The 24,945-nt window shown below is 42.0% G+C and overlaps 1 protein-coding gene across 2 annotated transcripts in view; it reads right to left on the minus strand.

Annotated features, from left to right (window-relative positions):
- CPLX2 (complexin 2) overlaps positions 1–24,945 on the minus strand; it is a 79,107-nt gene that overhangs the window by 32,530 nt on the left and 21,632 nt on the right. The gene's annotated exons all lie outside the window — the stretch shown is intronic.

The following is a 24,945-nucleotide window of genomic DNA, read 5'->3' on the forward strand; positions in this document are numbered from 1 at the left end:
TTTCAAGAGGCAAAGATGAAGATGGACTGTATTCTAGGTATAGAAGACAGACTTCTAGAATTCATGGAGATGGGAAAGAAAAAAATAGAGTATAGTCTTTTTTGGCTGGAGTGTGTAGCAATGTGAAGGGAAGTAATGTGAAATAAACCTGGAAAGACAGGTTGCAGACAGATTATAGATAGCTTCAGATGCCAGAATAAAGAATTTCTATTTTATCCTATGAGCAACAGGGAGCCACTGAAAATTTTTGAGCAGGGAAGGGGCATGGTGAGACCCATGAATTAACAACTGACTATAGTTCAACCTTTGCCACAATAGATTTATTTTCAATTTTTGGTTGTGATTCTTAGCACAATTATTCTTGGATTCTAAGCAAGAGTCTTTAAATAGTTCCCCTACTTTCTACATAATATTGAGTTCATTAATTTGGTGTTTCAACGATTCTCTAACAAAAGTCCCAAGTTTGTTTGGGGGAAGAATTTATCAGTTTCATAGATTAACAGAACTAAAAGAGACCTTGAAGATAATGAGCAGATTTGAGCAGCTATATGTTGTAGTGGATAGAGGAGTGAGCCTGAAGCTAGGAAGACCTGAGTTCAAATTCGACCTCAGTTACTTACAAGCTATGTGACCCTGTTCAAGTCACTTGACCGCTGTTTGTCTCAGCTTCCTCAACTATAAAATAGGGAAAATACTAGTAGTAATGAATTGAATGAGATACTTGTAAAGTCTGACATATAGTAGGTATCATATAAGTGACATTATTGTTACTATTTATCATGCCCAGCTTCCTCATTTTACAGATGTAGCAACTGATCTAACTTGCTAAGGTCACAAGGCTACTAAGAAAACTGGGACTGGAGGCCGGTTTTAACAGGGCACTTCAATTAATGCTGTCCACCTTCTAGGTAGAAAGGCTTACTTAGCATCCCTCCTCCCATCTCCCAATACCTTACCTCATCCCAAGGAACTAGGAATGGGGCTGACTCAGGCTGACTCTCAGATGTCCAGATCTTTCAAAGTATCAAGACAGCTTCGGTCTAAAATTGATAGGGGGCTCCAAAGGGAAGGCAGTGGGATTCTGGGCTTGTTAGTGTAATGGAAATGCAAATTTAAAGATCTTCCCTGCCCCTAGGCTAAAGTGCACCTGGAGACTGGGGTGGGAGGCTTGTTTTTCAGTTGATACTTTTTGATTGGCCAGTGGGTCCAAAAGGTTGTTACATTCTCTGAGCCAGGAGAAGGCTATATAAGTCCTGATGTGTAGCTTTGTTTTGGGACTCACTTTGAGAAGTGTTCTGTGATTTGATCTGAATTCTGGGAAGCCATTGTTGAGAGTCCCCTGGCTTTGAAAAACCCAGAATGTGGAAACCCAGATGTTGACTGGGTATGGATGTAATGGTTGGACAGTTTGGAAATCTGTCTACTTGATGTTTCTGTCTTGATAATTCTGCCTGTATACTTTGAGATTCAGGGTGCTGACCTTTTCTCCTGAATAAGGTAAACGATATATGTCTGACTGATTAAAGTAAGCTTGTTAACCCATTTTGAGTTGCTTCCCTTTATCAAAGCAGATCCAAGAACTTGTATTGGCAGCAAACCCTGAGGACGCTTGGGGTGCTTGCTGCTACAGTTAGTCACTAGGAGGATGTTTACAGGTGAATGGAGAGAAAACATTAAAGAATGGGGAATTTGAATGGGGGATGTATTGTGAAGCAATGTCTCTGTGTGTACATGTGTGCATGTTCATCTATATATGTATGTATACATGCAGAGTAGGAGTATAGGCACGAGAGAATTTGTACCTGGCACATAGTAGGCATTTAATAAATATTCATTGACTGATTGAAGAAAGTGGTTTAGCTGTAAGCTCTTCTTCCAGCCTGGGAAGGGAGGCTTGGAAGAAACTTTAGACTGAATATAGAAGGTAGTGTCAGCTGGAAGTAACTTTAGAGATGATTGGGCCAGGTCATAGCAGGATTCCTCTCCAAGGGCAGCTCATTGTCTTTCCCACAGCAGTAGAAGTTGAACCAAACAGGTCCCAAGTACCTATCCTCTGAGGGCTTGTGAGCCTTTCTCTTTCTGCCTCCTCTTACTCCACCCCCAGAATGGCTCTTCCCTGAGCCCCATTGGGGAGGAACTTTCTTCTGCTCTCTAGAGGAGGGGATGTTGGGCGTGACAGCTGAGACGCTCCTGTTTTTAGCTGGTGAAGCTCCCACCCAAACGAGTATTAAATAAACACATCCCACCAGGGAGTGTGGCTGGCTTATTTTGACTCGTGACATCACAGAAGCCACGTGGGGAGGGGGAAGTATGTCAAAACACATCTGTCGCTTCTGGGGGTTGCCCACTTATTTCTCCGACTCACAAGGGGACCTGAGCTGCTGCCAGACATGCACATCTGGAACTCAACCCCAGGAGCTAAGAATGGTTCCCAATGGGCATGCCAGCAATAATCTAGCTTTCTCCTCTACAAACTGTGGGGTTGAAGGAGAAAAGATTCTTCCCAACACTTTCAATAAGGAAGGTGACTTTGAGCAGTGATAGACCAAACAGATAGGGCAGTTAGATAGAGTGCAGTGGTTACAGTGGTGGCCTTGGAGTCAGGAAGACCTGAGATAAAATCTGGCCTCAGACACTTACTAGCTGTGTAACCCTGGGCAAGTCACTTGATGCTACTTGTTTCAGTTTTCTCATCTGCAAAATGAACTGGAGAAGGAAAATAGCAAACCACTCCAGTATCTCAGTCAACCCCCCCCCCCGCAAAGGGTCACAAAGAATTGAACATGACTCAAATGACTAAACAACAAAAGTTCAGACAATCTCTGCACTGAGTCAGGAGACCTGAGGTCTAATCCTATCTCTGCCATGAAGTGGCTTCTGTCAACCTAGTTAAATCACTTCTTCTTTTTGGCCATCAGATTCATATCTTTAAAACGAGTGAAAGGTACCGCGTGAATTCTAAGCTACTTTTTTATAACCAGGAATATATGGGAGGGATAACAAGGCCTAGTGAAAAGCCAGCTGCTGCTTACTATCTGAGTGACCCTGGGTAAGTCACTATTATTTTCCCACAATGGGTTGTTCATTTTCTCCTCAGGAAAATGTAGAGAGTAATTTCTGTTCTGCCTCCCTCCCAGGACTTTTGTGTGAATTGGATAGGACAGTACTTATGAAAAGGTTCTATTCATGTGAAGGAATGTCATAATATCAGCATCATATTGATATATCAAGACAGAAATATAATAATGGTTCATATTTCCATAGCATCTTATGTTTCACAAAGGTGCTTTCTCCATAATAATCTGTGAGATATGTGGTACAAATTTTATCATTTCTTTTTGACAAATGAGGAAAGTTAGGTGTGGAGAAGGGAGAGGACTTGCCCAAGGCTGCAGCAATAGTAACTTAACTGATGAAGACAGCCCTCAAGCCAAGTTTTCTGATTTTTATGCAGGATAGTAATGGCCCTGTGGTAGAGATGACCTCAAGTGGGAAGTTGGAGTACCCTTCAACATGTAATCCTACAGCTCTCTGGATTTCTAGGTGTTTATCAGGAGGGAATATTTACAAAGACTTTTCAAAACTACAGGTGAGAATTCTCTCTATCTGGTCCTATCTCTCTTCTTTCAACACAGCCCAATCAACTCAAGCTGTCCATGTCATCTTCTTCATCTACTGTCCTCAACATGATATTCCTCTGTTCATACACTTTCCATGGCTCCCCATTACCCTCTGGAAAAAGTTCAGGATTCTCCATCTGGCATTCATCCTCTTTGTAATGTGCCTTCACCCAACCTTTCTATTTTTATCTTGTACTCCTTTACTCCCTACATCTCCAGTTAGTCTGGTCTGCCTACACTGTTCCCCTGACTCTACTGACTTAAAATATCCCTTAACTCCCCCTTTCTCCAACTCCTACTCCATCTTGAAGCCTAGTTCAGGTTCCACCTTCTTCAGAAAACCTTTCCATCCCTTCTGATCCCTCCTTTCCCAAACTCAGACAACTCTTTCAGAATTCTAGAATCTTGGAACTAACTTAACAAGCTGGAATCTTCCCCACAACAGACCCAACAAATAGCAATTCAGGACCTTGTTAAAAGTCTATAGATGATGGGAAACTAACCAATTCATTCCATTTTGGAACAGTACCTATGATGAGGAAGTTTTAATTTTTATTCAGCTGAAATGTGCCTCTCTGAAACATTTTGCTTTTCTCCTCTTTGCCCTCCAGCCATTGTTTCTTGTTCTAAATCTAATCCCATTTTTCTATGATAATTCTTCACATAATTGAAGACAGCTATTGTATTTCAACTAAGTCTTCCTTTTTCAGGCTAAACATTCCTCTTTTTTTCAGTCAATTCTTATAAGGAATAATTTTCAATCCCCTCACCATCTTGGTCACTCTTCCCTGGCATGCCCCAGCTTGTCCATATTCTTCATAAGATATGATGTCCAGAATGCAACACAATTCCTCCCCCTCTCCCACCCTTGTCAAGTGGCATCTGATAACAAAGAAGACCCAGATCTATCATTATTACTTCGGTCTAAGGTAACATTAACTATTTTGACTTGAATCAGAATGAACTTGCAGTCCACTAGACCATCAAGTTTTTTTAAATAAACTGATCCCTAGCTATACCCCTCCCCCTAATCCTATACTAGTACAAGAATTAGTTTTTTTTAAAACCAAACGTGGAACTTTATATTGATCCCTATTAAATGTCATCCCTTTAGGTGTGACTGATTGTTCTAGCCCATCAAAAACTTTTTAGATACAAATTCTGTTGTCTGATAGGAGTTATGCCTCCCAGCTTTATGTTATACATAAACTTAAAAAGATTGTCATTTATGCTTCCATGTGGCTACTGGCCTATAACCTTTTTGAAAGCAGAGAAAGTGTTCTATTTCATTTTTGTATATTTCCTAGCTTCTAAAACAATGGATTAAACCAATGTTAGTAGGACCAAAGAATTCTAAGCTAGAAGAGAGCTTGGAGAGGAATACTTTGTTTTATTGCACTTCTCTTTATTGCACTTAGCAAATTTTGTATTTTTTTTAACAAATGGAAGGTTTGTGGCAACCCTACTTTGAGCAAATTTATTGGCACCATTTTCCAACAGCATGTGGTCACATCATAATTCATGTGATATTTTAAACCTTTTTATTATTATTATATCTGTTACGTGATCTGTGATCAGTGATCTTGGATGTTATTACTGTAATTGTTTTGGGGCACCATGAACCCATATAACAAACTTAATTGAAAAACGTGTCTTCTGACTGGTCCACTGACTGGCTGTTTCCTTTCTCTCTCTCCTTGGGTTTCCCTATTCCCTGAGACACAACAATATTGAAATTAGGCCAATTAATAGACTTACAATGGCCTCTAAGAGTTTAAGTGAAAGGCAGAGTCTATCAATATGGCAAACTTCATTACTATCTTATTTTAAGACATTGCCACAGCCATGGCAACCTTTAGCAAGCACAACTCTAATCAGCTAATACCCATCAACATTGAGGCAAGTCCCTCCACCAGCAAAAAGATTACAACTTGCTGAAGGCTCAGATGATGGTTAGCATTTTTCATCATAAAGTATTTTATAATTAAGGCACATTTTTTAAGACATGATACTATTGCACACTTAATAGATCACAGTATAGCATAAACATAATTTTATATGCACTGAGTAACCAAAATATTCATCCAACTCTCTTTATTACAATATTTTCTTTATTGCCTGGTCTGAAATTGAACCTGCAATATCGCTGAGGTCTGCCTGTAGTCCAACCCATTTATTTTACAGATGAGGAAATTGTAGGCCAGGGAGAAGTGATTTGTTTTGCATTGAATAAGTAGAGAAGGAAAGGGAAGGGAAGGGACCAGGCCTTCTGCCTTGAAATCCATTGCTTTTTCTAATATATCTCAGGTTTGCAAAGTGCTTTCCTCACCAACAGCCGTAGAGAGTAGTGATGCAGGTATTATTACTTTCATTTTATAGATGAGAAAACAGAGGCTCAGTGAGGGGAAGTGACTGTCTACGGAAAGTGTTGGAATTGGGACTTGAATCTATGTCTTCTTATTATAAGTTCAATGGTTTTTGTGTTATGCCATTCCCAATGTCATCCAGTCTGCAGGGGATGACCCCATCAGGGGAGGGGTAAGGAAAGCAAATTAGTTACTTTGTGCAGTGAAATTTGTATTTGGAGTCAGAGGATCTACAGTGAGTCCTGACTATGTATGTCACTTACTACCTCCCTCTTTGACCTTCAACAAAACATTTAATTTGTCAGCCTCAGTTTCCTCATCTATAAAACAAATGAGCTATGCTATATGATCTCAAAGGCCCCTTCTATCTCTAAGTCCTATGAGCCCATCATCTCCACTAAGCAGATCCTAGGAGGGAGTCTGGACAAGCTACTCTGTTTCATACCTGCCTTCTTGTGAGGACCATCTGTAGGAGCTATTTTCTTCATATCTGAGCAGGATAAGATTGCTCATCTCTTTTGGACTGGCCTGAGAACTGTCTGGGTTGTCTGTTTTCCCTGACTCTCTCTTACTGGAAACCAGGCTCTGTCAGAGATGTTTTAGAAAATTTCCTGTATCCCAAGTTTAGATTTATCACTGTATATATTGTTTTGCCCAGTGGAATGTAAGCTCCCCGAGAAAGGGACAGATTCATTTTTGTCTTTGTACCCCCAGGATCTAGGTAGGAAAGGATTGCTGAGGTCATCTGAAGGTCAGATCTTTTCTGCATGAATACCATCTATAGCATCCCCAGAAGCAATTATCTATCTTTAACCCAAATACTTCGAGTAAAGTGGAATTCACTACAACAGAAACAGTCAATTCCATTGTTAGATTGTTCTGTTTGTTAGGAAGGTCTGGTCATTCCGTTCCTTTGCTCAAAATTTTCAGTGGTTACCTACTAACTTCTGAATAATGTTCAAATCCAACAGTTGACTGAAGAAAAAAATCCTTGCAGCAAATTTCTCTGATAAAGGTCTCATTTCCGATATATATGAGGAACTGATTCAAATTTCTAAGAACAAGAGTTATCCCTGATAAACAGCCAAAGGATATGAGCAGGCAATTTTCACAGGAAGAAATTCAAATTATCAACAGCCATATTTTTTTAAAATGCTCCAAATTACTAATAATTAAAGAAATACAAATTAAAGCAACTCTGAGGGACTATTTCATAACCATCAGATTGACAAAGATGACAAAAAAAAACAAAGTGTTAAGTGTTGGAGGGACTGAGGAGAACAGGCACATTAATGCACTGTTGGTGAAACTGTGGATTGATCTAGCCATTCTGGAAGCAATTTGGAATTATGACCTAAAAGTCACTAAACTGTGTGTGACCCAGCAATAAATCAGACAGAGGAAAAGAACCCATATTAAAAATAGTTATAGCAGCTTTTATTTTGTAGAGGTAAAGAACTCAGAACTGAGGGGGATAGCCATCATTTGGGGGACCTGGATGAACAAATTATGGCATATGAGATTTTTGTTCTACAAGAAGTGATGAGAGAGGGTTTCAGAAAAAGCTGAGAAAGTTTGTATGAACTGATGCAGAATGCAGAACCAGAGCAATTTACATGAAAACAATGTAAAGAAAAACAACTTTGAAAGACTTGTAACTTAGACCAATACAGTGACCAACTGTGATTCTAGAGGACACATGATAGAGCATCATACTACCTACCTCCTGACTTTGATGGACTCAAGATTTATGTAAGTTGTATGTAAGACTTAGATTTTTGGGCTTGGTCAATGTAGTGATTTGTTTTTCTGGAATATGTATATTTACTTACAAGGTTTTTTTGCCCCTTTTATTCCCTCCCCTCCCACTTTGGAGGGGAGAAGTTAGAAAGAAGGAAAAGGAATTATTTTTAAAAAATACAAAATGGGATTGAAAAGTAATGTTTGAATTTTTTTTCTGTGGCTTAAATGTCCTACATAATCTGCCTTTCTAGCCTCCTTTCATTTTATTCTCTGACACATATTCAAAGTTTTAACCAAACTGGACTACTCAATGGTCTGCCCTCTCTCACCTCAGTCAGTGCCTTTGTTTAACCTATTCCATATACTCAAAATGTCCTCCTTTCTCTCTGTTGAATTTCTGCCTAGCCTTTGAAGCCTAATTTAGATGCAACTTCTACCAGGCAGCCTTCCCTGATAGCCACGCAGTGAAAAACTTCAACCTTTCATTTCTTATTATCCCTGAAGCACTTTTCTAGTCTCATTAACGTGTAATTTTGACATATATTAATTAACACATGTTAATAACTTTTCTATATATTTATGCACATGTACTGCCTATTCAACCAGAAGCTCAATGAGAGCAAGAACAGTGTCTTCTCTGAACTTGAACTCTCTTCTAGTGCAAGGTATATACTGTTCTGTATCCTGAATATTATAGTATTTAGAGCCAGACTTGGAGATTTTGGAGATTTGGAGTTTATCTATTTTAATATGAGCTTGTCAGATGCATTTAGTGAAACAGCACAGCTTAGCTCCATTAGACACCACTAGTAGTGCAGTGATGAGTAAAGATCCTTTAAGCATGGAAGAAAAATTTAAGGTTATATATCAGATTTCTGCCCATCTTAGAGAGGAAATAGGGAAGAGAGGGAGGGAGAAAAAAATCTGGAACTCAAAAATCTTATAAAAATGAACATTGAAAACTAACTTCACATATAATTAGAGAAATAAAATACTATTAAGAATTGGAAAAAAGAGAAAATCTTAAGGTTAAGAGGAATTTAATAAATACTTGATTGATGAATTAATTGAGTAGAAGGGCAGCTGGTAGCAGTGTTACAGAAGGAAATGGAATTGCTATGTGGGGATGGTAGGAAGCAGATTTAGTGTTAGTGGTTTACTGCAGTACTCAGGACTTATGTAGGGTGTTATATATGCCATTTATAATAACCTTTCATTTCTATTTGTTGGGATATTTTTTTCTCCTTGGAAATATATCAATGATTTTACAAAGGAAGTTAATATACAAGTAGAATTCACTTCACAGAAATTCACTTTCTATATAGCCTTACTGGAATACTCACACTTTATATATAGCACCCATATTATATAGACATTTCTGCCTGTCAGATGTTTAACTACAGAGAGATAATTAGGCTTTGGCCAGGACTGAGAGCATGTGGTGGCTCTGAAAGAAAACCGGGTGACCTCCTAGCTAGCTCTTACTCTTTACCCACTCAATGTATTTGGTCACGTCACTGGGTCTCACGGTAAATCTGTAAAATGAGGCAGTTGGATTAGTTGAGCTTTAAGGTTTTTTCTAGCTATCTATGACTTGCTGTTCTCTTAAGTTACATCCAGATCTACCATGCCAGATTCGAGCACAGATAAGGTCTTTGTCATCTGTAAAATGGGGGCAGGAAGGTGTCTGAAGCTCTCTGTGGTACTAGGAGGATTAATTAGTAATTAATGGGCAAAGCACTTTGAAGATGAACATTAAGTGATATTAGTCTTTAAATTTAGCTTCCTCTTCATATGTATCGCCAGCAAAGGGAACAGATGGCCCTTTCTTCCAGGTGGAGAGGGGGAGGGGAGGGAAGAGAAGGGAGGAGGGGGGCAGCATGGAATTAGAGGTTTCCATTTCTCCAGATCCCAGTTATCTCCTGGCTGATTTCAGAGCCTGAAATGGGTACAACTCCCCCCTTCCCTCTATACCCAAATCTTATCACTTCACTGAGGTGGAAGACTTCTCCATCCAGCTCTTTCTCCTTTAGGGCTAGAAGGGAACTTGGAACATAAAATATTAGATCTGGAAGGAATCTTAGACCTAGAATGTCAGAGAGGGATCGGTCCTTGGAACACCAAATGCTAGTACCCTAGAGCATAGACTCTTCAGAGCTAGAAAGGATCTTAGAACATAGAGTCTAGACTGTCAGAAGTGGGCAGGAGGGAAGATGTAGCAAAATAGATCTTCGATTATGTAGTTTGAGGACCTTGATTCAAATCCTGCTTCTGTTCTGATAGTACCTTGGTGACTAGGAAAATCACTTAAAATTTCTGGGCCACGGTTTCCTCAGTTTTCCTTAGGAAAGGAGCAAGGATGTCTATGTATATGCAGAAATGAACAGGTAATGAGTAAATAGTTGCCATCACCTGCCCTTTGAATTTGTATTGTGGGTTGGAATAAGGGGTAAGGGGGAAGCTGGTAGCTGTTTGGGGACCCTATGTAAGCATTCAACTTTCCAGGGAAGGAATGGAGCTGAGGAGACTTAGTTATTCTTCTGTCCAGTGTACAGAGACATGGCAGTTGGCCGTCTCTGTGTCTGGAGGTTGGCTGCCAAGGAAGCAAAGGACAGTGCCCTTGGGCAGGAACTCAACTGGCATGGTTGGAAGGGCCTAAAGAGCCCATCTCAGCAGGGTTGCTGAGTCAGAAGGACATATAGGGGAACAGACAGAGCTTAGTGCTCTTGGAATTGTTCTTCCTTCAAGGGCTATTACCAGCATGGCAGCTATCTCTCTTCCAGGCCGCCTCCTCCTTAATTCCATCCTCTACCCTCATAATCAACCCCTCCATTTTTCCTTTGAAGCTACCCTTCACCCCATGTCAAAGTCATGCAGTCCTATTCTGCTGAACCTTGAGGTGTGGCCTTTGGGAAGTTATTCCCCCTTCCCAAGTCTCAGTTTTCTCATTTATAAAAGAAAAGGATCATACTAGGATTGCTTAGGTCCCTCCTGGTCCCTTTAGAACTCTGTGTTCTAAAGTCCTTTCTATCTATGATATTCTATTGTTTTATGATATCTATGCATGTTTAAAAAATGTCCTTTTTCTCTGAATACTCTTCTTTCTCTGCCCACCTCCCCCCACTCCTGGGCAAAGGGCCACAGCAGTGGAAGGATCTGATCCTGATCGCTTTTTGGTCTTGTTACAAGCAGTATGAACTCTGCCATCCAAAGCCCAAAAGGATTTGGAGGGGTATTCATCTCCCAGGTTACAGGCTTCCAGATATTGCTTTTAAAAATAGATTCCTTGGCAAGGGAAGCTTTGGAGGTGGGATAAAGCTGTGGGCTTGGATTTTTACCTACCCCTTTCTTTCACTCAGTCCTCCCAGATAACTGCCTATTTTAACTATTGTCATGGGAATGCAGGGAACCTTTCATCACTCTCAAAAAGAGTTGGGGTGTCCTGGCCCTTTTGATTGGCAACCTGTGGCATTAGGGAAGAGGGAGAAGGTAAAAGGATCCCTGGAATTAGAGGGAGAAAGACTTCCCCTTTCTCTCACTAAAAATGGTTTTAGCATTGGGGTATCCAGACACACTCTCCCATACCTGGGGCTGATAATGGGGAGGGAAATAAGGATTTCAAGCTTTTTTTGGAAGAACATTTCTATATCAAAAGGTCATTGGTTCTTAGAGGTTTAACTCCCTTATTTTACAGATGAGAAATTTGAAGCCCAGGGCAGGCAAGTGTCTTGCCAAAGTCTTATTCAATCAGGACTCAGTCTTCTGACTTAGAATCTACAACTTTTCCTGTGATGACTTTGTAGTTGAGATTGTAGGGCTCTCATTGAGGACCCCAAACCCTTGATTTACTGAATTGAGAGCTCAGAGGTAGGTAGGGCTCTGGTTGATTCTTTGTGGGCATCAACGCTAAACTCTTTGATATGGCATTTGAGGCCTTTCAAAGTCTGGGGCACCCTCTGTATCTGCCCTAAGTTATCTCTAACATATATCTCCCTGGAGCTGGTAAAGCCTCTCTCCTTACAGACCCCTACAACCTATGCTTCCATGTCTTCCTGAATTTTTCCATCCCATTCCCTAGACTGAGATGCCTCTGGTCCATGCTGTCTCTGTGTCAGAATCCTACCTGTCTGTGCAGGCCTACCCTTCCACACACTGGCTTATTAAGGTTGGATCTCCCTCCTCACTTCACTATAGCTAGAGATCTGTTCTCCCACCTTTAAAGATCACCTAATCTAATCCTCCTCCCTTCCCCCCTTTTATAGATGAGGAAGCTGAACCCAGAGAAGGGAAGAGACTTGGTGTGGTTAATGAGTGGCATTTGAACCTGAGACTACGAGACCAGTTCTCTTTCCCCCAGACCAGCAAGGATTGTTAGCTGACTCTTATGTGGTTGATTTTCACTCACCCCAAATCATCAATGATAGAACCTCAGAATCATGCCATCTCTGACCTTGAAGGAACCTCAGAGGTCATTAGGCAAAACTCCTACTCTCTTCATCACCTCTTTGACAGGGGATCACCTATTCTCTATTTCCTGACCTTCAGTGACAGGGAATTCAATACTTGACAAAGCAGTCCATTCTATCCTTGGATGTGTCTACGTTGTAAGGACATTTCAACACATAGGCCATAGACTGTCAGGGCTGCAAAGGAGCTTAAAACAGAATATGGAATGACAGATCTGGAAGGGACTTAGGGGCCGTATGTCATGTAGCCTTTGCATTTGACAGATGGGAAAACAGAGTCACAGAGAAGAAAAGTGACTTGCCAAAGGGCACCCAGGAAGGAAGTAGCCGAGGTTGGGGGAAAAAATTCCCACTTAGTCTCCAATGTCCTTGTCTTTTTGTAAAGCTGGTTTTGTGCTGGGCTCTCCTCACAGCTGGCTAAGCAAGAGAGAGATTTCCATTTAGTCGTGGCCAGGCTGCCTTTGAGAGGTAATTGGGTTTTCCAGGAGCCTGTTTGAAATCTGACAGCCAAACAAAAGCAGCTGGCCCTCATGGGAGGAGGAGGGAAGCAGTGGGTGGCAGTGTATAAAGCCGGGACCTGGAGATGGCCCACCTTGTTCCACATGACTCCAGAGGGAAGAACTCAGAAATGGAAGGGAAGGGTGCAAAAGGGGAAGATCTTTTTGATGTGAAGAACTAACTGACAATCAAAGCTGTCTAAGAGTCACCCTGATGGCCTTGGGGTCCTAGAACTCTGGAGTTGGAAGGGACTTTGGAGGTCACTGCAACCAATTCTCAAAGGCCCAGAGATGTCCATGGCCTGGGTCAATAGATCATAGATTTAGAATTGTAAAGGAACTCAAAGGTCATCTTGACCAGAGGATCTTAATCCCTATGGTGTCATGGATCCCTTGGGAAGTCTGTTGACACCTATGAACCTCGACAGAAAAGGATATTTTAAATGCATAAAATAAGATATCTGAAATTAAAAAGGAACTAGTTACTGTGAAACATAGTCTGTTTTTCAAATCCAGTGCTTTAACCACAGTTTAAAACCCCCTGCTCTAGACCAACCCCTTCATTTTAGAGATGAGGACCCTGAAGTTTCCCCAGAGGTGAAGTAATTAACCCAAGGTCACAGAAGCATTAAACGTCAAAGAGCTAAGACTTGAACCCAGCATAACTCTGACTCCAAATCTAATTATTTTTTGTCACATACTAGATTCACACTGCTAGAAAGAGGCAGGTAATGTTATATGTAGAGGGCTATTCTTGTTTAGGAATGGATTGAATGTAATACCTCTTTGGGTACTTCAAACTCTTAAATTTCATGACTTTGTGACCTGAACTCCATTTAATATGGTTTGTGTATTCCCTTAGGAAAATGACCAAATTTCTCCATCCTCAGTTTCCTCCTCTATAAAATACGGAGATGAAACTAGATTGTGTTTAAGGTCCTTCCATCTCTAAATCTCCTAACTGCTTCCCAGGGGGTGAGGGGAACTCTGCTGAGGAGGGAGAATGGTGCGATAGATGTGCGCTATGAGTCTGGCTCACCTAGGCCTCTCCTGGAAGAAGACAATGCTGTGCAGGGCAGATGCCCAGTGGTAGCTGGATGCACCCACTCTCATCTCCTTCACCTAGCCTGACCTTGTGTATGTAGGGTTTCCTCACCAGAAGGTCATGAAGGAGCCCGCAAGCCACGTAGTGCTGCTTAGTAGGCCATAGATGACTGGGGCAGTGAGAGTGAGGAAGGACACAGAATCATTAGCACGCTGAGCTAGAAGATGCTTTAGAACACAGACGAGAGGAGCGCGGAGCTGAAGTGAAACCTGATGGCACAGAGTGCCAGAGCTGGGAGCTGGAGCCGCTAGGCAATGCAATGGACCCCGGGCAAGTGGCTTGCCCTCCATTTGCCTCAGTTTTCCCATCTGTAAATGGGAATAATAATGGTACCTACTCACCAGGGTCTTTGTGAGAATCGGTGTGGATAACAACAGTCACAATAACTTTGGTGTAGTTCTTGCTCTGCTCCAGGCACTGAGCATTTTACAATTATCTCCCTTGAGATAGTAATAACAACAATAGCTGACATTTATATAGCACTTATTATGTTCCAAGCCTTGTGCTAAGCACTTTGCAATTATTATCTCTTTTGATTCTCACAGCCATCCTGGGAGGCAGGTGCTATTATTTTCCCCATTTTACAGATTAGGACACAGAGGCAAATGGAGGTTAAATGACTTGCCCAGGGTCACATAGCTAGTAAGTGCCTGAGGTCATATTTAAACTCTGGTCTTCCTGACTCTAGGCCTAGCCCTCTATCCACTGTGCCACCCAGATGCCTCATAATAATAATAATAATTAATAATAATAATAACATCTCTCCCATGAGATACTATTTATAAAGGGCTTACAACAGGGCCAGGCACTTGATACATGCTTTTTTATTTCCTTCCTAGAAGGGACCTTAGGATCTAGAATGTCAGAACTGGAAGGGATTTTAGAAATCTTCTGATCTTATCCCTTCATTTGTAGAGAGGGAACCTGAGGCCCTCAAAGATCATGTGAGCTGCTTAAGGTCACAAAGCAGGTGTGAATCAGAGACACGAGGTCCAGAATTTCCCCTCAAACAAGTCCCCTGATTCCAAGAGATGTTCTTTTTCCACTTGCTGAGGTGTCCAGAGGAGGCATAGGGAAAAGGGTGAGTCGTTGGTGGGCAAAAGGTGGACCCACAGAGTCCCAGATCCTCAGCTGGGGCCCTCAGAAGTCGTCTAACACTTCTACTTGAATAGGAGTTCTCTCCATGACGTCTCTGACAAGTGATCATCCAGTCTCCACTTGGGGAGCTCAGTCCAACTCTTGTATATCTCTAATTATTAGGAAGTTCTTCCTGATATTCAGCCAAACATGTCTCTACATTGGTCCTAATTTTATCGCCTGAGGCCCAGGAGACTGTCTGATCCCTCTTCCCCATGACAACCCTTCAAAATACTTGAACACAGTTATTACATCCCCCCAAAACCTTCCCTCCTCTGAGTAAAACATTCCCAGGTTCCTTACCTAAGCCCCATGATGAGATTTGAAATTTTCTCATGATCCTGGTTGCCTTCTTCTGGACCAACTCCAGTTTGTACATGTCCTTCCTAAAATCTGGTGCCCAAGACAGCATGCTACAAAAGGGCTGGATTGAGAGTAAGAGGGCCTGGTTCAGATCTCACTTTGGTTGTTTATTAGCTGTGTGACCTTGGGCAAACCACTTAACTCCTCTGTGTCCCTGTGTACTGGTCTGTAAAATGAGGGGGTTAGAACAGGTGGCCTTCGAGTTCTGAGTCTATGATCCTATCATCTCTCTGGGCCTCGGTTTCCTCCCTGGAAAATGAATAGAATAGGTGACTTTAGAGATCTCTTTCAGCTTGGAATCTATGATCCTATGGCCTGAACATAATTCTCTGTCTCTCATTCAACCATAGCCCTAGGAATAATGATTTTGGGGTCCCTTGGATAACAGGATTTTGAGCTGAGCTGGAAGAGGCTTTAATTAGAGATAATCTGTTCCAATCCCTTTATTTTTGAGCTGTGAAAACTGAGTGAATAAGTAAGAGAGCTGGGATTCAAATCTGGGGTCTCAGCTTCCAAGACTCAGTCCTCTTGCCCCCATGCCACAACATTCCCTACCCTGTTAATCTCTTTGTCAGAGGGTTGATGGGAAGAGCACTGGGGGGAAATGCTGACCTGTGTGTGTGGGGGGGAAGTTGGAGCATCCTCAAAGAGCCTCAGATGGTTACCTAGGTTTCAGTATGAATGAGTGAATGAATGGATAAAAAAGTATTTATCAAGCGCTTATTTTGGGCAAAGCATCGCGCTACCCACTGGAGATACAAATATAAAAGCAGAACCGCCCCTCTTCTTAAAGAGCTTACATTCTAATGGGAGAAACGAGACACAAAGCAGGTTTCAGCTGCAAGTCAAAATGAAAAGGTCCCATGGTCCTCAGGGTGCAGCGGCAAAGCAGATGTTGATGCTGCTTCTGTAGTGTTATTCCCACAGATAAAGCCATATCCATTTCTGATGCTGGACCATTTGACAGTGCCAAGGACTTTGGTGTCACGAACTCCCTTTTCAGGATCTTGACAGCTATTGCCGTGCGTGACGTGGGGCTGCAACATCTCACCTCCACCAGGGTTGATTCTCTGGACGATGGGGGCTTAACTGAAAGCAGTGATAGGGGTGTATGGGAGGGGATACTGTTCCAAGGACTATTGGGTTCAGGGTCCTGAGCTACCTCCATTATGGTCTGAAAGGAGGTGGTGGTTGATATGGTAGAAGTGGTTTGATTCTCTTGGTACGTGCCATCCCTTCTTCCTCTCACAAGATGACTTGCCGATTCAGCTAAGTTGGCTTGTCTGCCCTGTCAGCAGTAGAATGAAATAACCTCTGCACAGCCATGTTTTATCTTTTCCCAGTGCCTTAGATGTTCCATGATCCTCACCCTGAGATCCTTCCCCATGGAGGTGAGCCTAAGCCTAGCAGATGAAGGGATCTGAGCAGCAGCTGCGTTCCTGCTATTGCTTAGTAGAGGCAGCCTGGCAAGTGCTAAAGACCCAGCTTCGGAATTAGAAAGACCTTGGTTTCTAGTTTTACTATGGCAGCTGCTGACCTTGGGCCTTCACTGATGTGCATTGGTAGAAGGATCATAGATCCTGGGAGGGGCCTCAGAAATCATCTACCCCCTCACTTTAAAGATGAGGAAACTGAGGTTCAGGGAGGGTGGGAGTTGTCCATGCCGTGTAGGTGGTGACAGAACTGGGATTTGAACAGAGGTCCTATGAGTCCAGTATTCTTTTCACTGAGTTTTCTCCCTGGCAATTCCTACGACTCTGGACCAAAAAGCTGCTTAATAGCTGTTTGACCTTGGTCGAGTCCCTTGACCTCTACAGGTCTGTTCCTTCTTTGGTAAAATGAGAGGGTTGGACAGAAAGCTCTTTCAGAGCTTCTTGCTCTAAGCCTGAGCTCCTGTAAGGGAAAGGCACTGCCTGGCCCTTTAAGGAGCCTCGGTCTCCCCCTCCCAGGCCCTACTGCTAGTGCGGGGGAGGACATGCATTATTGAAAGTGAATTTCAATACCTATTCACGCTCCTCCACTGGTGGGTGGCAATCACTTACTTTTATCTCTGGCTGGCTCTTGTTTACATAATCTCTCTCTGTCACAGCCTGGGCCTTTCCTGGGCCGATGCACTTTTCTAGCAGAGGGCCCTTGGGTGCAAGATTAACCCTTGCCTGACATGCCTCCACTTGTAATGATTGCTGGTATTTCTATAATGCACATTGTAAGCTTTACAAGACACCAAGACAGCATGGTATAATGGATTGGAAAGAACTGTACTCTGAGCCAGGAAGACCTGTATTCAAGTCCTGCCTCTCACACAAACTCAATGTGTGATTCTTGGCAAATCACTTACTGTTTCAGGCAGCTTGGTAGACAGAGCTAGTGTCACAAAGCCCTGAGCTGACATCCACCTGTGTGACCTTAATTGCTGCCTGCCTCAGTCTCCTCATCTGTAAAATGGGAATAATGATAGCACCTACTTCCCAGGGGGCTTGTGAGGATCAAGTTGAAAATAAGATTTGTAAAGTGCTGAGGACAATGCCTGGCACATAGTAGGTACTCAATAAATGCTTGTTTCTTTGCTTCCTCTTCATTGTCCTCTATGGTGCTGCCTGGTATGGATAGATGGGATTTCCTCAGTGGAATTCCCAGTATTAGTGAAATCCCAGGTTCAGTCCTTATCCCTAACAATGGGGGGGTGGAGGGAGGTTGGGGAGACACAGAGAGACACACAGAGAGAGATAGAAACACAGGTGCAGACAGAGAGACAGAGAAAGGAGAGAGACAGGGAGAGATACACACACAGAGACAGAGAGAAACAGATAGAAATAGAGACAGAGATGGACAGAGAGAAACAGAGAGAGACAGAGACACACACATTTACAGGGAGAGAGAGAGACAGAGATAGAGCCGGACACACCAAGAGACAGAGACAAATAGAGACAGAGACGGCAGACAGAGAGAAGGGGAGAGGGATTGATAGGGGTGGGAGCAGAAAACAGGACAGGGATTATTAGGTGGGCTCTGCAGAAAGTGCTGAGTTGGGGCTCAGGACTCGTTGGAATCCTTGGCTCTGTCATCTACTAGCAGTAAAAAGGGGGTTGTATAAGACGTGATTTCTGACATCCCTACTAATTCTATTTTATAGGATAGGAAAGCAAGTCTTAGGGAAATGACTTATCTGGGGATCAATCAAACAGCTAGCAAGTGTCACAGCTGGGCTTCAAGCCCAAGTCTTCTGACTCCTGGCTTAGAGCCCTTCCCTTTCCATCTTGCTGCCTCCCAGTCGATAAGTGGGTCCTCCTGAGGGACACACAGAGAGAGCTCTTGGAAGGACTTGAATGCTCTCTGCACATCAGGAGGAGGGAACCCTTGACAAACCTTGGTTGGGAGAGGATTTTAGAAGTCATTTAGTCCAACACTCCCATTTTACATATGAGCAAATTGAGATCCATAGAAGTAAATGACTTGTCCAAGCTCACACTGCTAGTCAGTGGCAGAGTCAAGCAAGATTCCTACCCAGGTGCTCTGACTACCAATCCAGTGCCACAGAGTCAGGAGGCCTCTGAGTCTTGGCTCTGATACTTACTAAAAAAATAACCTTGAGTAAAATTCCTTCTTGGGGTCTTAGTTTCCTCATCTGTAAAATAGGGATTTTACCTCTATTTCCTATCTCTTGGGGTTATTATAAGGAGAGAATTTTGTAAATTGTAAAATACTAGGAAAATGAGGGCTGTTATTATGTACAAGGTAAACTAAAACTTAGTGGCCCCACCCTCCTTTCTGCCATGAGCCCAGCAAGGTGACACTAGGGCAGTGGTTGGGTACTGAGCCTGAAATCAAGAAGACCTGTGTTCAAATCCAGCCTCAGATAGTTTATTAGCTGTGTTAACCTGGGCAAGTCACTTAACTCGTGTTTTTCGCAGTTTCCTCAGCTAAAATAGGGAAAATAATAGTACCTACCTCACAGAACTGTTGTGATGATAAAAGGGAATATTTGTTAAGCACTTAGCATAGTATCTGACCCATAGAATGTGCTTAATAAATGCTTGTTTTCCCCTTGCTTGCCTTCCCTTCTCTTTCCTTCCTTTCCCAGAGGAAGCTAGATTCCTTTTTCCCCCTCTTTTTTTTATGTGTGTGGCAAATCCTATTCCATCTGGGGCCCCTTTTCCTGGGATACTGATAATTCCTGGCAAAGCTGTCTCTCCTATCAGAGTCCCTTCTCCTTTTCTGGGACTGTGGGTAGTAAGGGAGAAAAGAAGGAGATAGAGTTGGTCAAATGAGATGCATGTAAAGTGATTTGTAAATCTGAAAGCATTATTTAAATGTGAATTTCTGTTATTGGAAAAATTCCATGGTCTTGCACCAGAGACCTGGACCAGAGTCCTGGCTCCATCTCTCATCTCTTGTGACTCTACGATCTCATAATCTATGATTCCAAGATTCTAAAATTCCAAGAAGCTATAATGACAAGATTCTAAGAATCTTTGATTCCAACATTATAAGAGTTTACTGTTTCAAGATCCTAAGATTCTGTGATAAACAGACTAGAACTGAGAAGAAAAATGAGTTCTGGGACAGCTCAGTAGAGGAAGACGACGAGACCTGGAAAGGGCCGAGACACTGACTGTTCTGAGGCTTCTCACACTGCAATAAAATAGATCCTTGTCCTCTCAAAGCCTGGCTGGGTATGAAGTGTCAGATGACTCACTCTAGAGGAGGAGGAGAAGAATTAAGGAACAGGGCAGTAGTCTCCCTCCCCCCCCCCCCCATCCTGCTAATACAATCTCAGGAGGACAGAAATGTCCTTCCCTGCCCCCACTACCTCTCTACCCCCATTGGACTCCTACAGTGGTGACAGCAGCTTCTTTGGGAATCCTCTCTGATTAGGGTTACCATACTTTGAATGCAATGATGAAACAGCTCACCTTGTAAATTTATCTTTTACTTGTAAAGCCTGAGAGTGGAGGTAGAGAGCCTCAGGGGTTATGGGTCTAGGAAGGAAAACTGTATAACCTTGATCAAATTATTTCTCTTCTCTGAGCCTCAGTTTCTTCATTTGTAAAATGCAGATAATACATTCTTATCTCAGAGGGTTATTGTGGGATTACATTTTGAAACTTTGATGAGATAATTAGCATGTCAAGTATTTTGTAAATTACTGGACACTATAGAAATGTGTGCTATTCATATTTTTATTATAAAGTACTAATCAAAGGAGAGCAATGCTATTTGAACTTCCATTTAGCTTTGTTCCAGAGTTCAATTTACCCATAAAGTCCCTACTGGATATCCTCCAGGGCAGCTCTTGGCAGGGGTGAGGGATGCTCATTATCTGAAGAGCTCAGCAGAATGGTATGAGAATGGACAGGCTAAGGGTGGAGGCACAGCCAGGAAGCTTCTTGACCTTTCCTTGAGAGAAGTGAGACTCTACCTTGAGTACTAAATAAGACCAATCACAGAAACAGAATTTTAGAATAATAGAGCTGGTAGGGACCTTAGAACACAGAACAGTAAGGCTGGTGGGGACCTTAGAACACAGAACAGTAAGGCTGGTGGGGACCTTAGAACACAGGAATGTTAGAATTGGAAGAGAGCATAAAACAGTGTCAGAATTGGGGCAAGTCTTAGAACACAGAATGTTGGAGTTGGAAGGCGCCTTAGACTATCTAATGGTTGAACTGCAACAGACCTTAAAATGTAGATTATCAGAACTGGAAAGGACCCTACCATACAGAACAAAGGATGTGTGCACATTGAAGGGACCTTGGAATATACAGTGCTATAGCTAGGAAGTAATTTGAAACACAAGTCAGGGCCCCTATAGCAAATTAGTCCTCTCTTCTCTAACTCCTAAAGCACTTTGCATATGTCCTATGGTCCGTATCAGATTCTGATTGGTACCACAGATATTAGTGTTTCAGTGTTATACTCTACCCTCTACTAGACCTTACGCTTTCTGAGGACAGGGATTATGTTTACTTTTGTCTTTGCCTACCCTCTACAGCTACCTTGCATATATAGTTAGTGCTCAAAAAATGTTTATTGAATAAGAATGAATAAATGTTGGTTGAATGAGAATGAGTGGCAACTGCCCTGGAAGCATGTAGGTATCAAAGCAGTATGGGGATTCCTTACCCCCAGTCATTATGGATCCCTGTATTTGGAAGGTGGAGGCTGCTAGTAACTTGTCTCTTTAAGGATAGAGGTAAAGAGGGAATATTTCTCAATAGAAAGATCCAGTGTCATTTCTCTGTTTTTAACTTCCTTGACCTCTGTAGTGTTTGCTGTTGCTGACTAACACTTCCCACTGGATACTCTCTTATCCTACCACTCAAAGAGTCCACACCCTTCATTTTCATCTTACCTCTCTGACAATTTTGTCTTATTGGCTGCTATTTCCTTTCCCCTGATTGATGATTCTCCAAAGCTCTTCCGTTGTCCCTGTCCTTTTTGCTACCTATCCTCTCCCCATGTTCTTGTCCTAATGTTCTAATATCTTTTGGGATGACTTCCAGATCCATATCTCCATAAATGGCTTCTTATCTGAGTTTCATTCCTGTATTTTCAACCCTGAGGCTCAACATTTCCACTTGGATATTTTGCTGGCACCTTCAATTCAATTTAGAGCCAGAGATTCCCAGAACTGGATGTGACATTAGACTGTCAGGTCCATTCTCCTTTCCAATGCAGGAATCTTCCTTAGAGAAACCATGACATTTTGTCATTGGGACACTTCCAGTGATGGGAAACTCAGTCAGTACCTTAAGAAGAAGACCTTTTCCATTTTTTGGAGAGCTCTTATTGTTAGTATGGTCTTCCTTATATAAAGGTGAAATCTATAGCTCTATAACGTGTACTCCGTTACTACTGGTTCTTCCCTTGTGGCCAAGCAGATATAAACTCCCTTCCCCATGACAAACAATCAACTAGCAAGCATTTTCTAAGTTGTGCAACAGCTGCTCTTTAGATATATGAAGACAGCTATTAGTACTGGACCAGGGAGGCATAACAGAGAAATAATTTCCATAAAAAGATGTGGGGGTTTTAGAGGCCAGAAATTCAATATGAGTGAGCAATGTGATGTGGCTGCCAGAAAGGCTGATGGCCATCTTGAGCTCACTGACAGAAGTATGGAATCCAGAATAAGGCAAGTGATAGGCTGCCCTCTGTCCTGCTCAAATCACATTTTAGAACATTTTCTTCAGTTCTGCACACCACATTTTAGGAAGGACATTAAAAACCATTCACTTATATAGTGCTTAAAAGTTTGATAAGCACTTTACATACATTATGTCATTCGATTCCCATGACAATCCTTATTGTTTGTTGGGAGGGAGGAATAATTTCCATTCTGCAGATGAAGTAACTGAGGGTCAAAGAGGTAAAATGATTGTCCATAGCCACACAAATTTGGAAGGGTCAGAGACAGTCTTTAAACCCACCATCTCCCTGATTCTAAATCTAGTGTTTCATGTATTCCCAAGCTGTGACATATCTGAGGGAGAATGGCCATAATAAAGTCGAGGGGACCATGCCATAAGAACAACTGTTGAAAGAAATGGGGATATTTAGTCTGGAGAAAAAAAAAAAGATGAAGGAGAGTTGAGTCTTCAAGTATTTGAGGGTTTGTTATGTAAAACAAGAAGTAGAGCCCCCTGTCCTAATGTTTTTGTAGGGAATGAATCAGCATGCTCTTTGGATTCATATCTTTACAACTTTCTGATGGAGAATGGACCTGGAAAATGTTGAATGTGCAATTTCTGCCCTATCCCCCCCCCCCACATATAAATTGAATCTGCCCATTGTTGAAGAAGAGCTCCTTGTTGGAACTCTGAGGCTATATGAAATGAACTCCTTATGACAGAAAGGACAGAATCTGAACGTGGGAGGTTAAGGAAGGGATTTAGTGGTGTGGAAATAGGGGCAGAAGGTACAGAGTCTAGACAACTGATTCAATGAGCTCCTGAATCAAGAAAGGAGACCAGGAATGAGAAGGGTTGAGGGAACAATAATTTTGTACTGTACAGCTCTGGGAAAACTGATCTTTAAATCTGAACTTACCTTTGTTCATCTATAAAGCTCGTTTAAATTCAACAAGATTTATGAAGACCTCATTGGGGACACAAAAGCAGAAAAAGAGAGTCTTTACCTTCTAGGAGCTTACCTTCTATTGGTTGTTGATGGCTCATTGCATCCCAGCACTCTCTAGAACAGGAATTCTTATGTCATGAACCCCTTTGGCAGGCTGGTGAAGCCTGTGAGCTCTTTCTCAGAACAATGCTTTGTTGCCTATATTCATTATTGAAGGAAATGCTAAATTTCAGTTGCATGTTAGTGAAAATAGAGAAGTAATTTTTTCTTTCATCCAAGTGAATTTTCTGAAATCTACTCATGATAAGGGTACATGAACCCCAGGTTAAGAGCTCCTATTCTAGAAAGAAGTATCAGCTAAAAGAGAGCAATGAAATCCCTGGGTAAAAAGTTCTAGCAAGATGTTAAACATAACAGAATCAGAAGATTGGGGTTGGAGATCCTGTTTTACCACCTACTAGCTGTGTGAACTTGGGTAGGACAATTCGCTTCTTGGCCTTATTTTCCCAATCTGTAAAATGTGAACAATAATCTCTACCCTGTATTTCTCACAGGATTATTAAGAGGATCAAATTAGAGAATTTATATAAAGTAGTTTGTGGTACAGAAGAAAGAGCACTGGATTGGGAGTCAGACAACCTGGGTTTGAATCTTGACTCTGCCGCTTATTAGCTGTGTGACCCATACTTTTCTCCTGGGGACTAGGGAAACTAGCTATTTTTAAGGTCCGTCTATGATACTAACTAGAAATCACAAAACAAGTGAATTACCATTGATCACCACTGACAATGTAGCCACTGCTGCTGCCTCTGCAGCCACCACCACCACTACCACCACCACCTAAAAGGTAACTTGATATAATGGATAGATAATGACTTGGAGTCTGAAGGTCCTGGCTTCAAGTCCTGCCTCAGATACAACTGCTAGTGCCCTCCCTCCCAAACGCCTTTGTATATATACTTAAATGTGTGCCTGTCATCCCTCCCATTAGATATAAGCTCCTTGATATTCAGATTTTTTTCATTTATTGTTTCTGTATCCCCAGCACCTAGCAGAGTGCCTGACTCATAGTAGGTGTTCAACATTTGTTGATCTATTGATTGACTGGGTTGTTGGTGGTGGGGGCAGTGTGGCAATCTCTCAGTGTTCCTTTGGCAACTCCTTTTTAAATCTATACAGATGAGTCACCCATCTGCATCTGTGAGAGGAGTTTCTATAATGAAACTCCAAGGGGTTTACTGGTAAATATTTAACAACTGGCTCTTAGGGGAAGTGCAAAAAAATTATTCACAACACACTTTTAAGTCTAATCTGCATTTTAAACTTTTTTTCTATCACTTTCTTCAGTCCAGACAATAAACAAAACAATAAATCAATCTCTGATTTGTAAAATTTTTCCAGAGTATAAATGATCACACTGAAAATTTAACAACTAGGGGTGGCTAGGTGGCTCAGTGAGTAAAGCACCGGCCCCAGAGTTAGGAGGACCAGAGTTTGGTTCCAGCCTCTGACACCTAACACCCACACACACACACACACACACACACACACACACACACACACACACAC

Source organism: Petaurus breviceps, unplaced genomic scaffold, assembly GCF_028583685.1.
Source record: "Petaurus breviceps papuanus isolate PSGF00001 unplaced genomic scaffold, PetGlider_PUasm1.0 551, whole genome shotgun sequence".
Taxonomy (NCBI): Eukaryota; Metazoa; Chordata; class Mammalia; order Diprotodontia; family Petauridae; genus Petaurus; species Petaurus breviceps.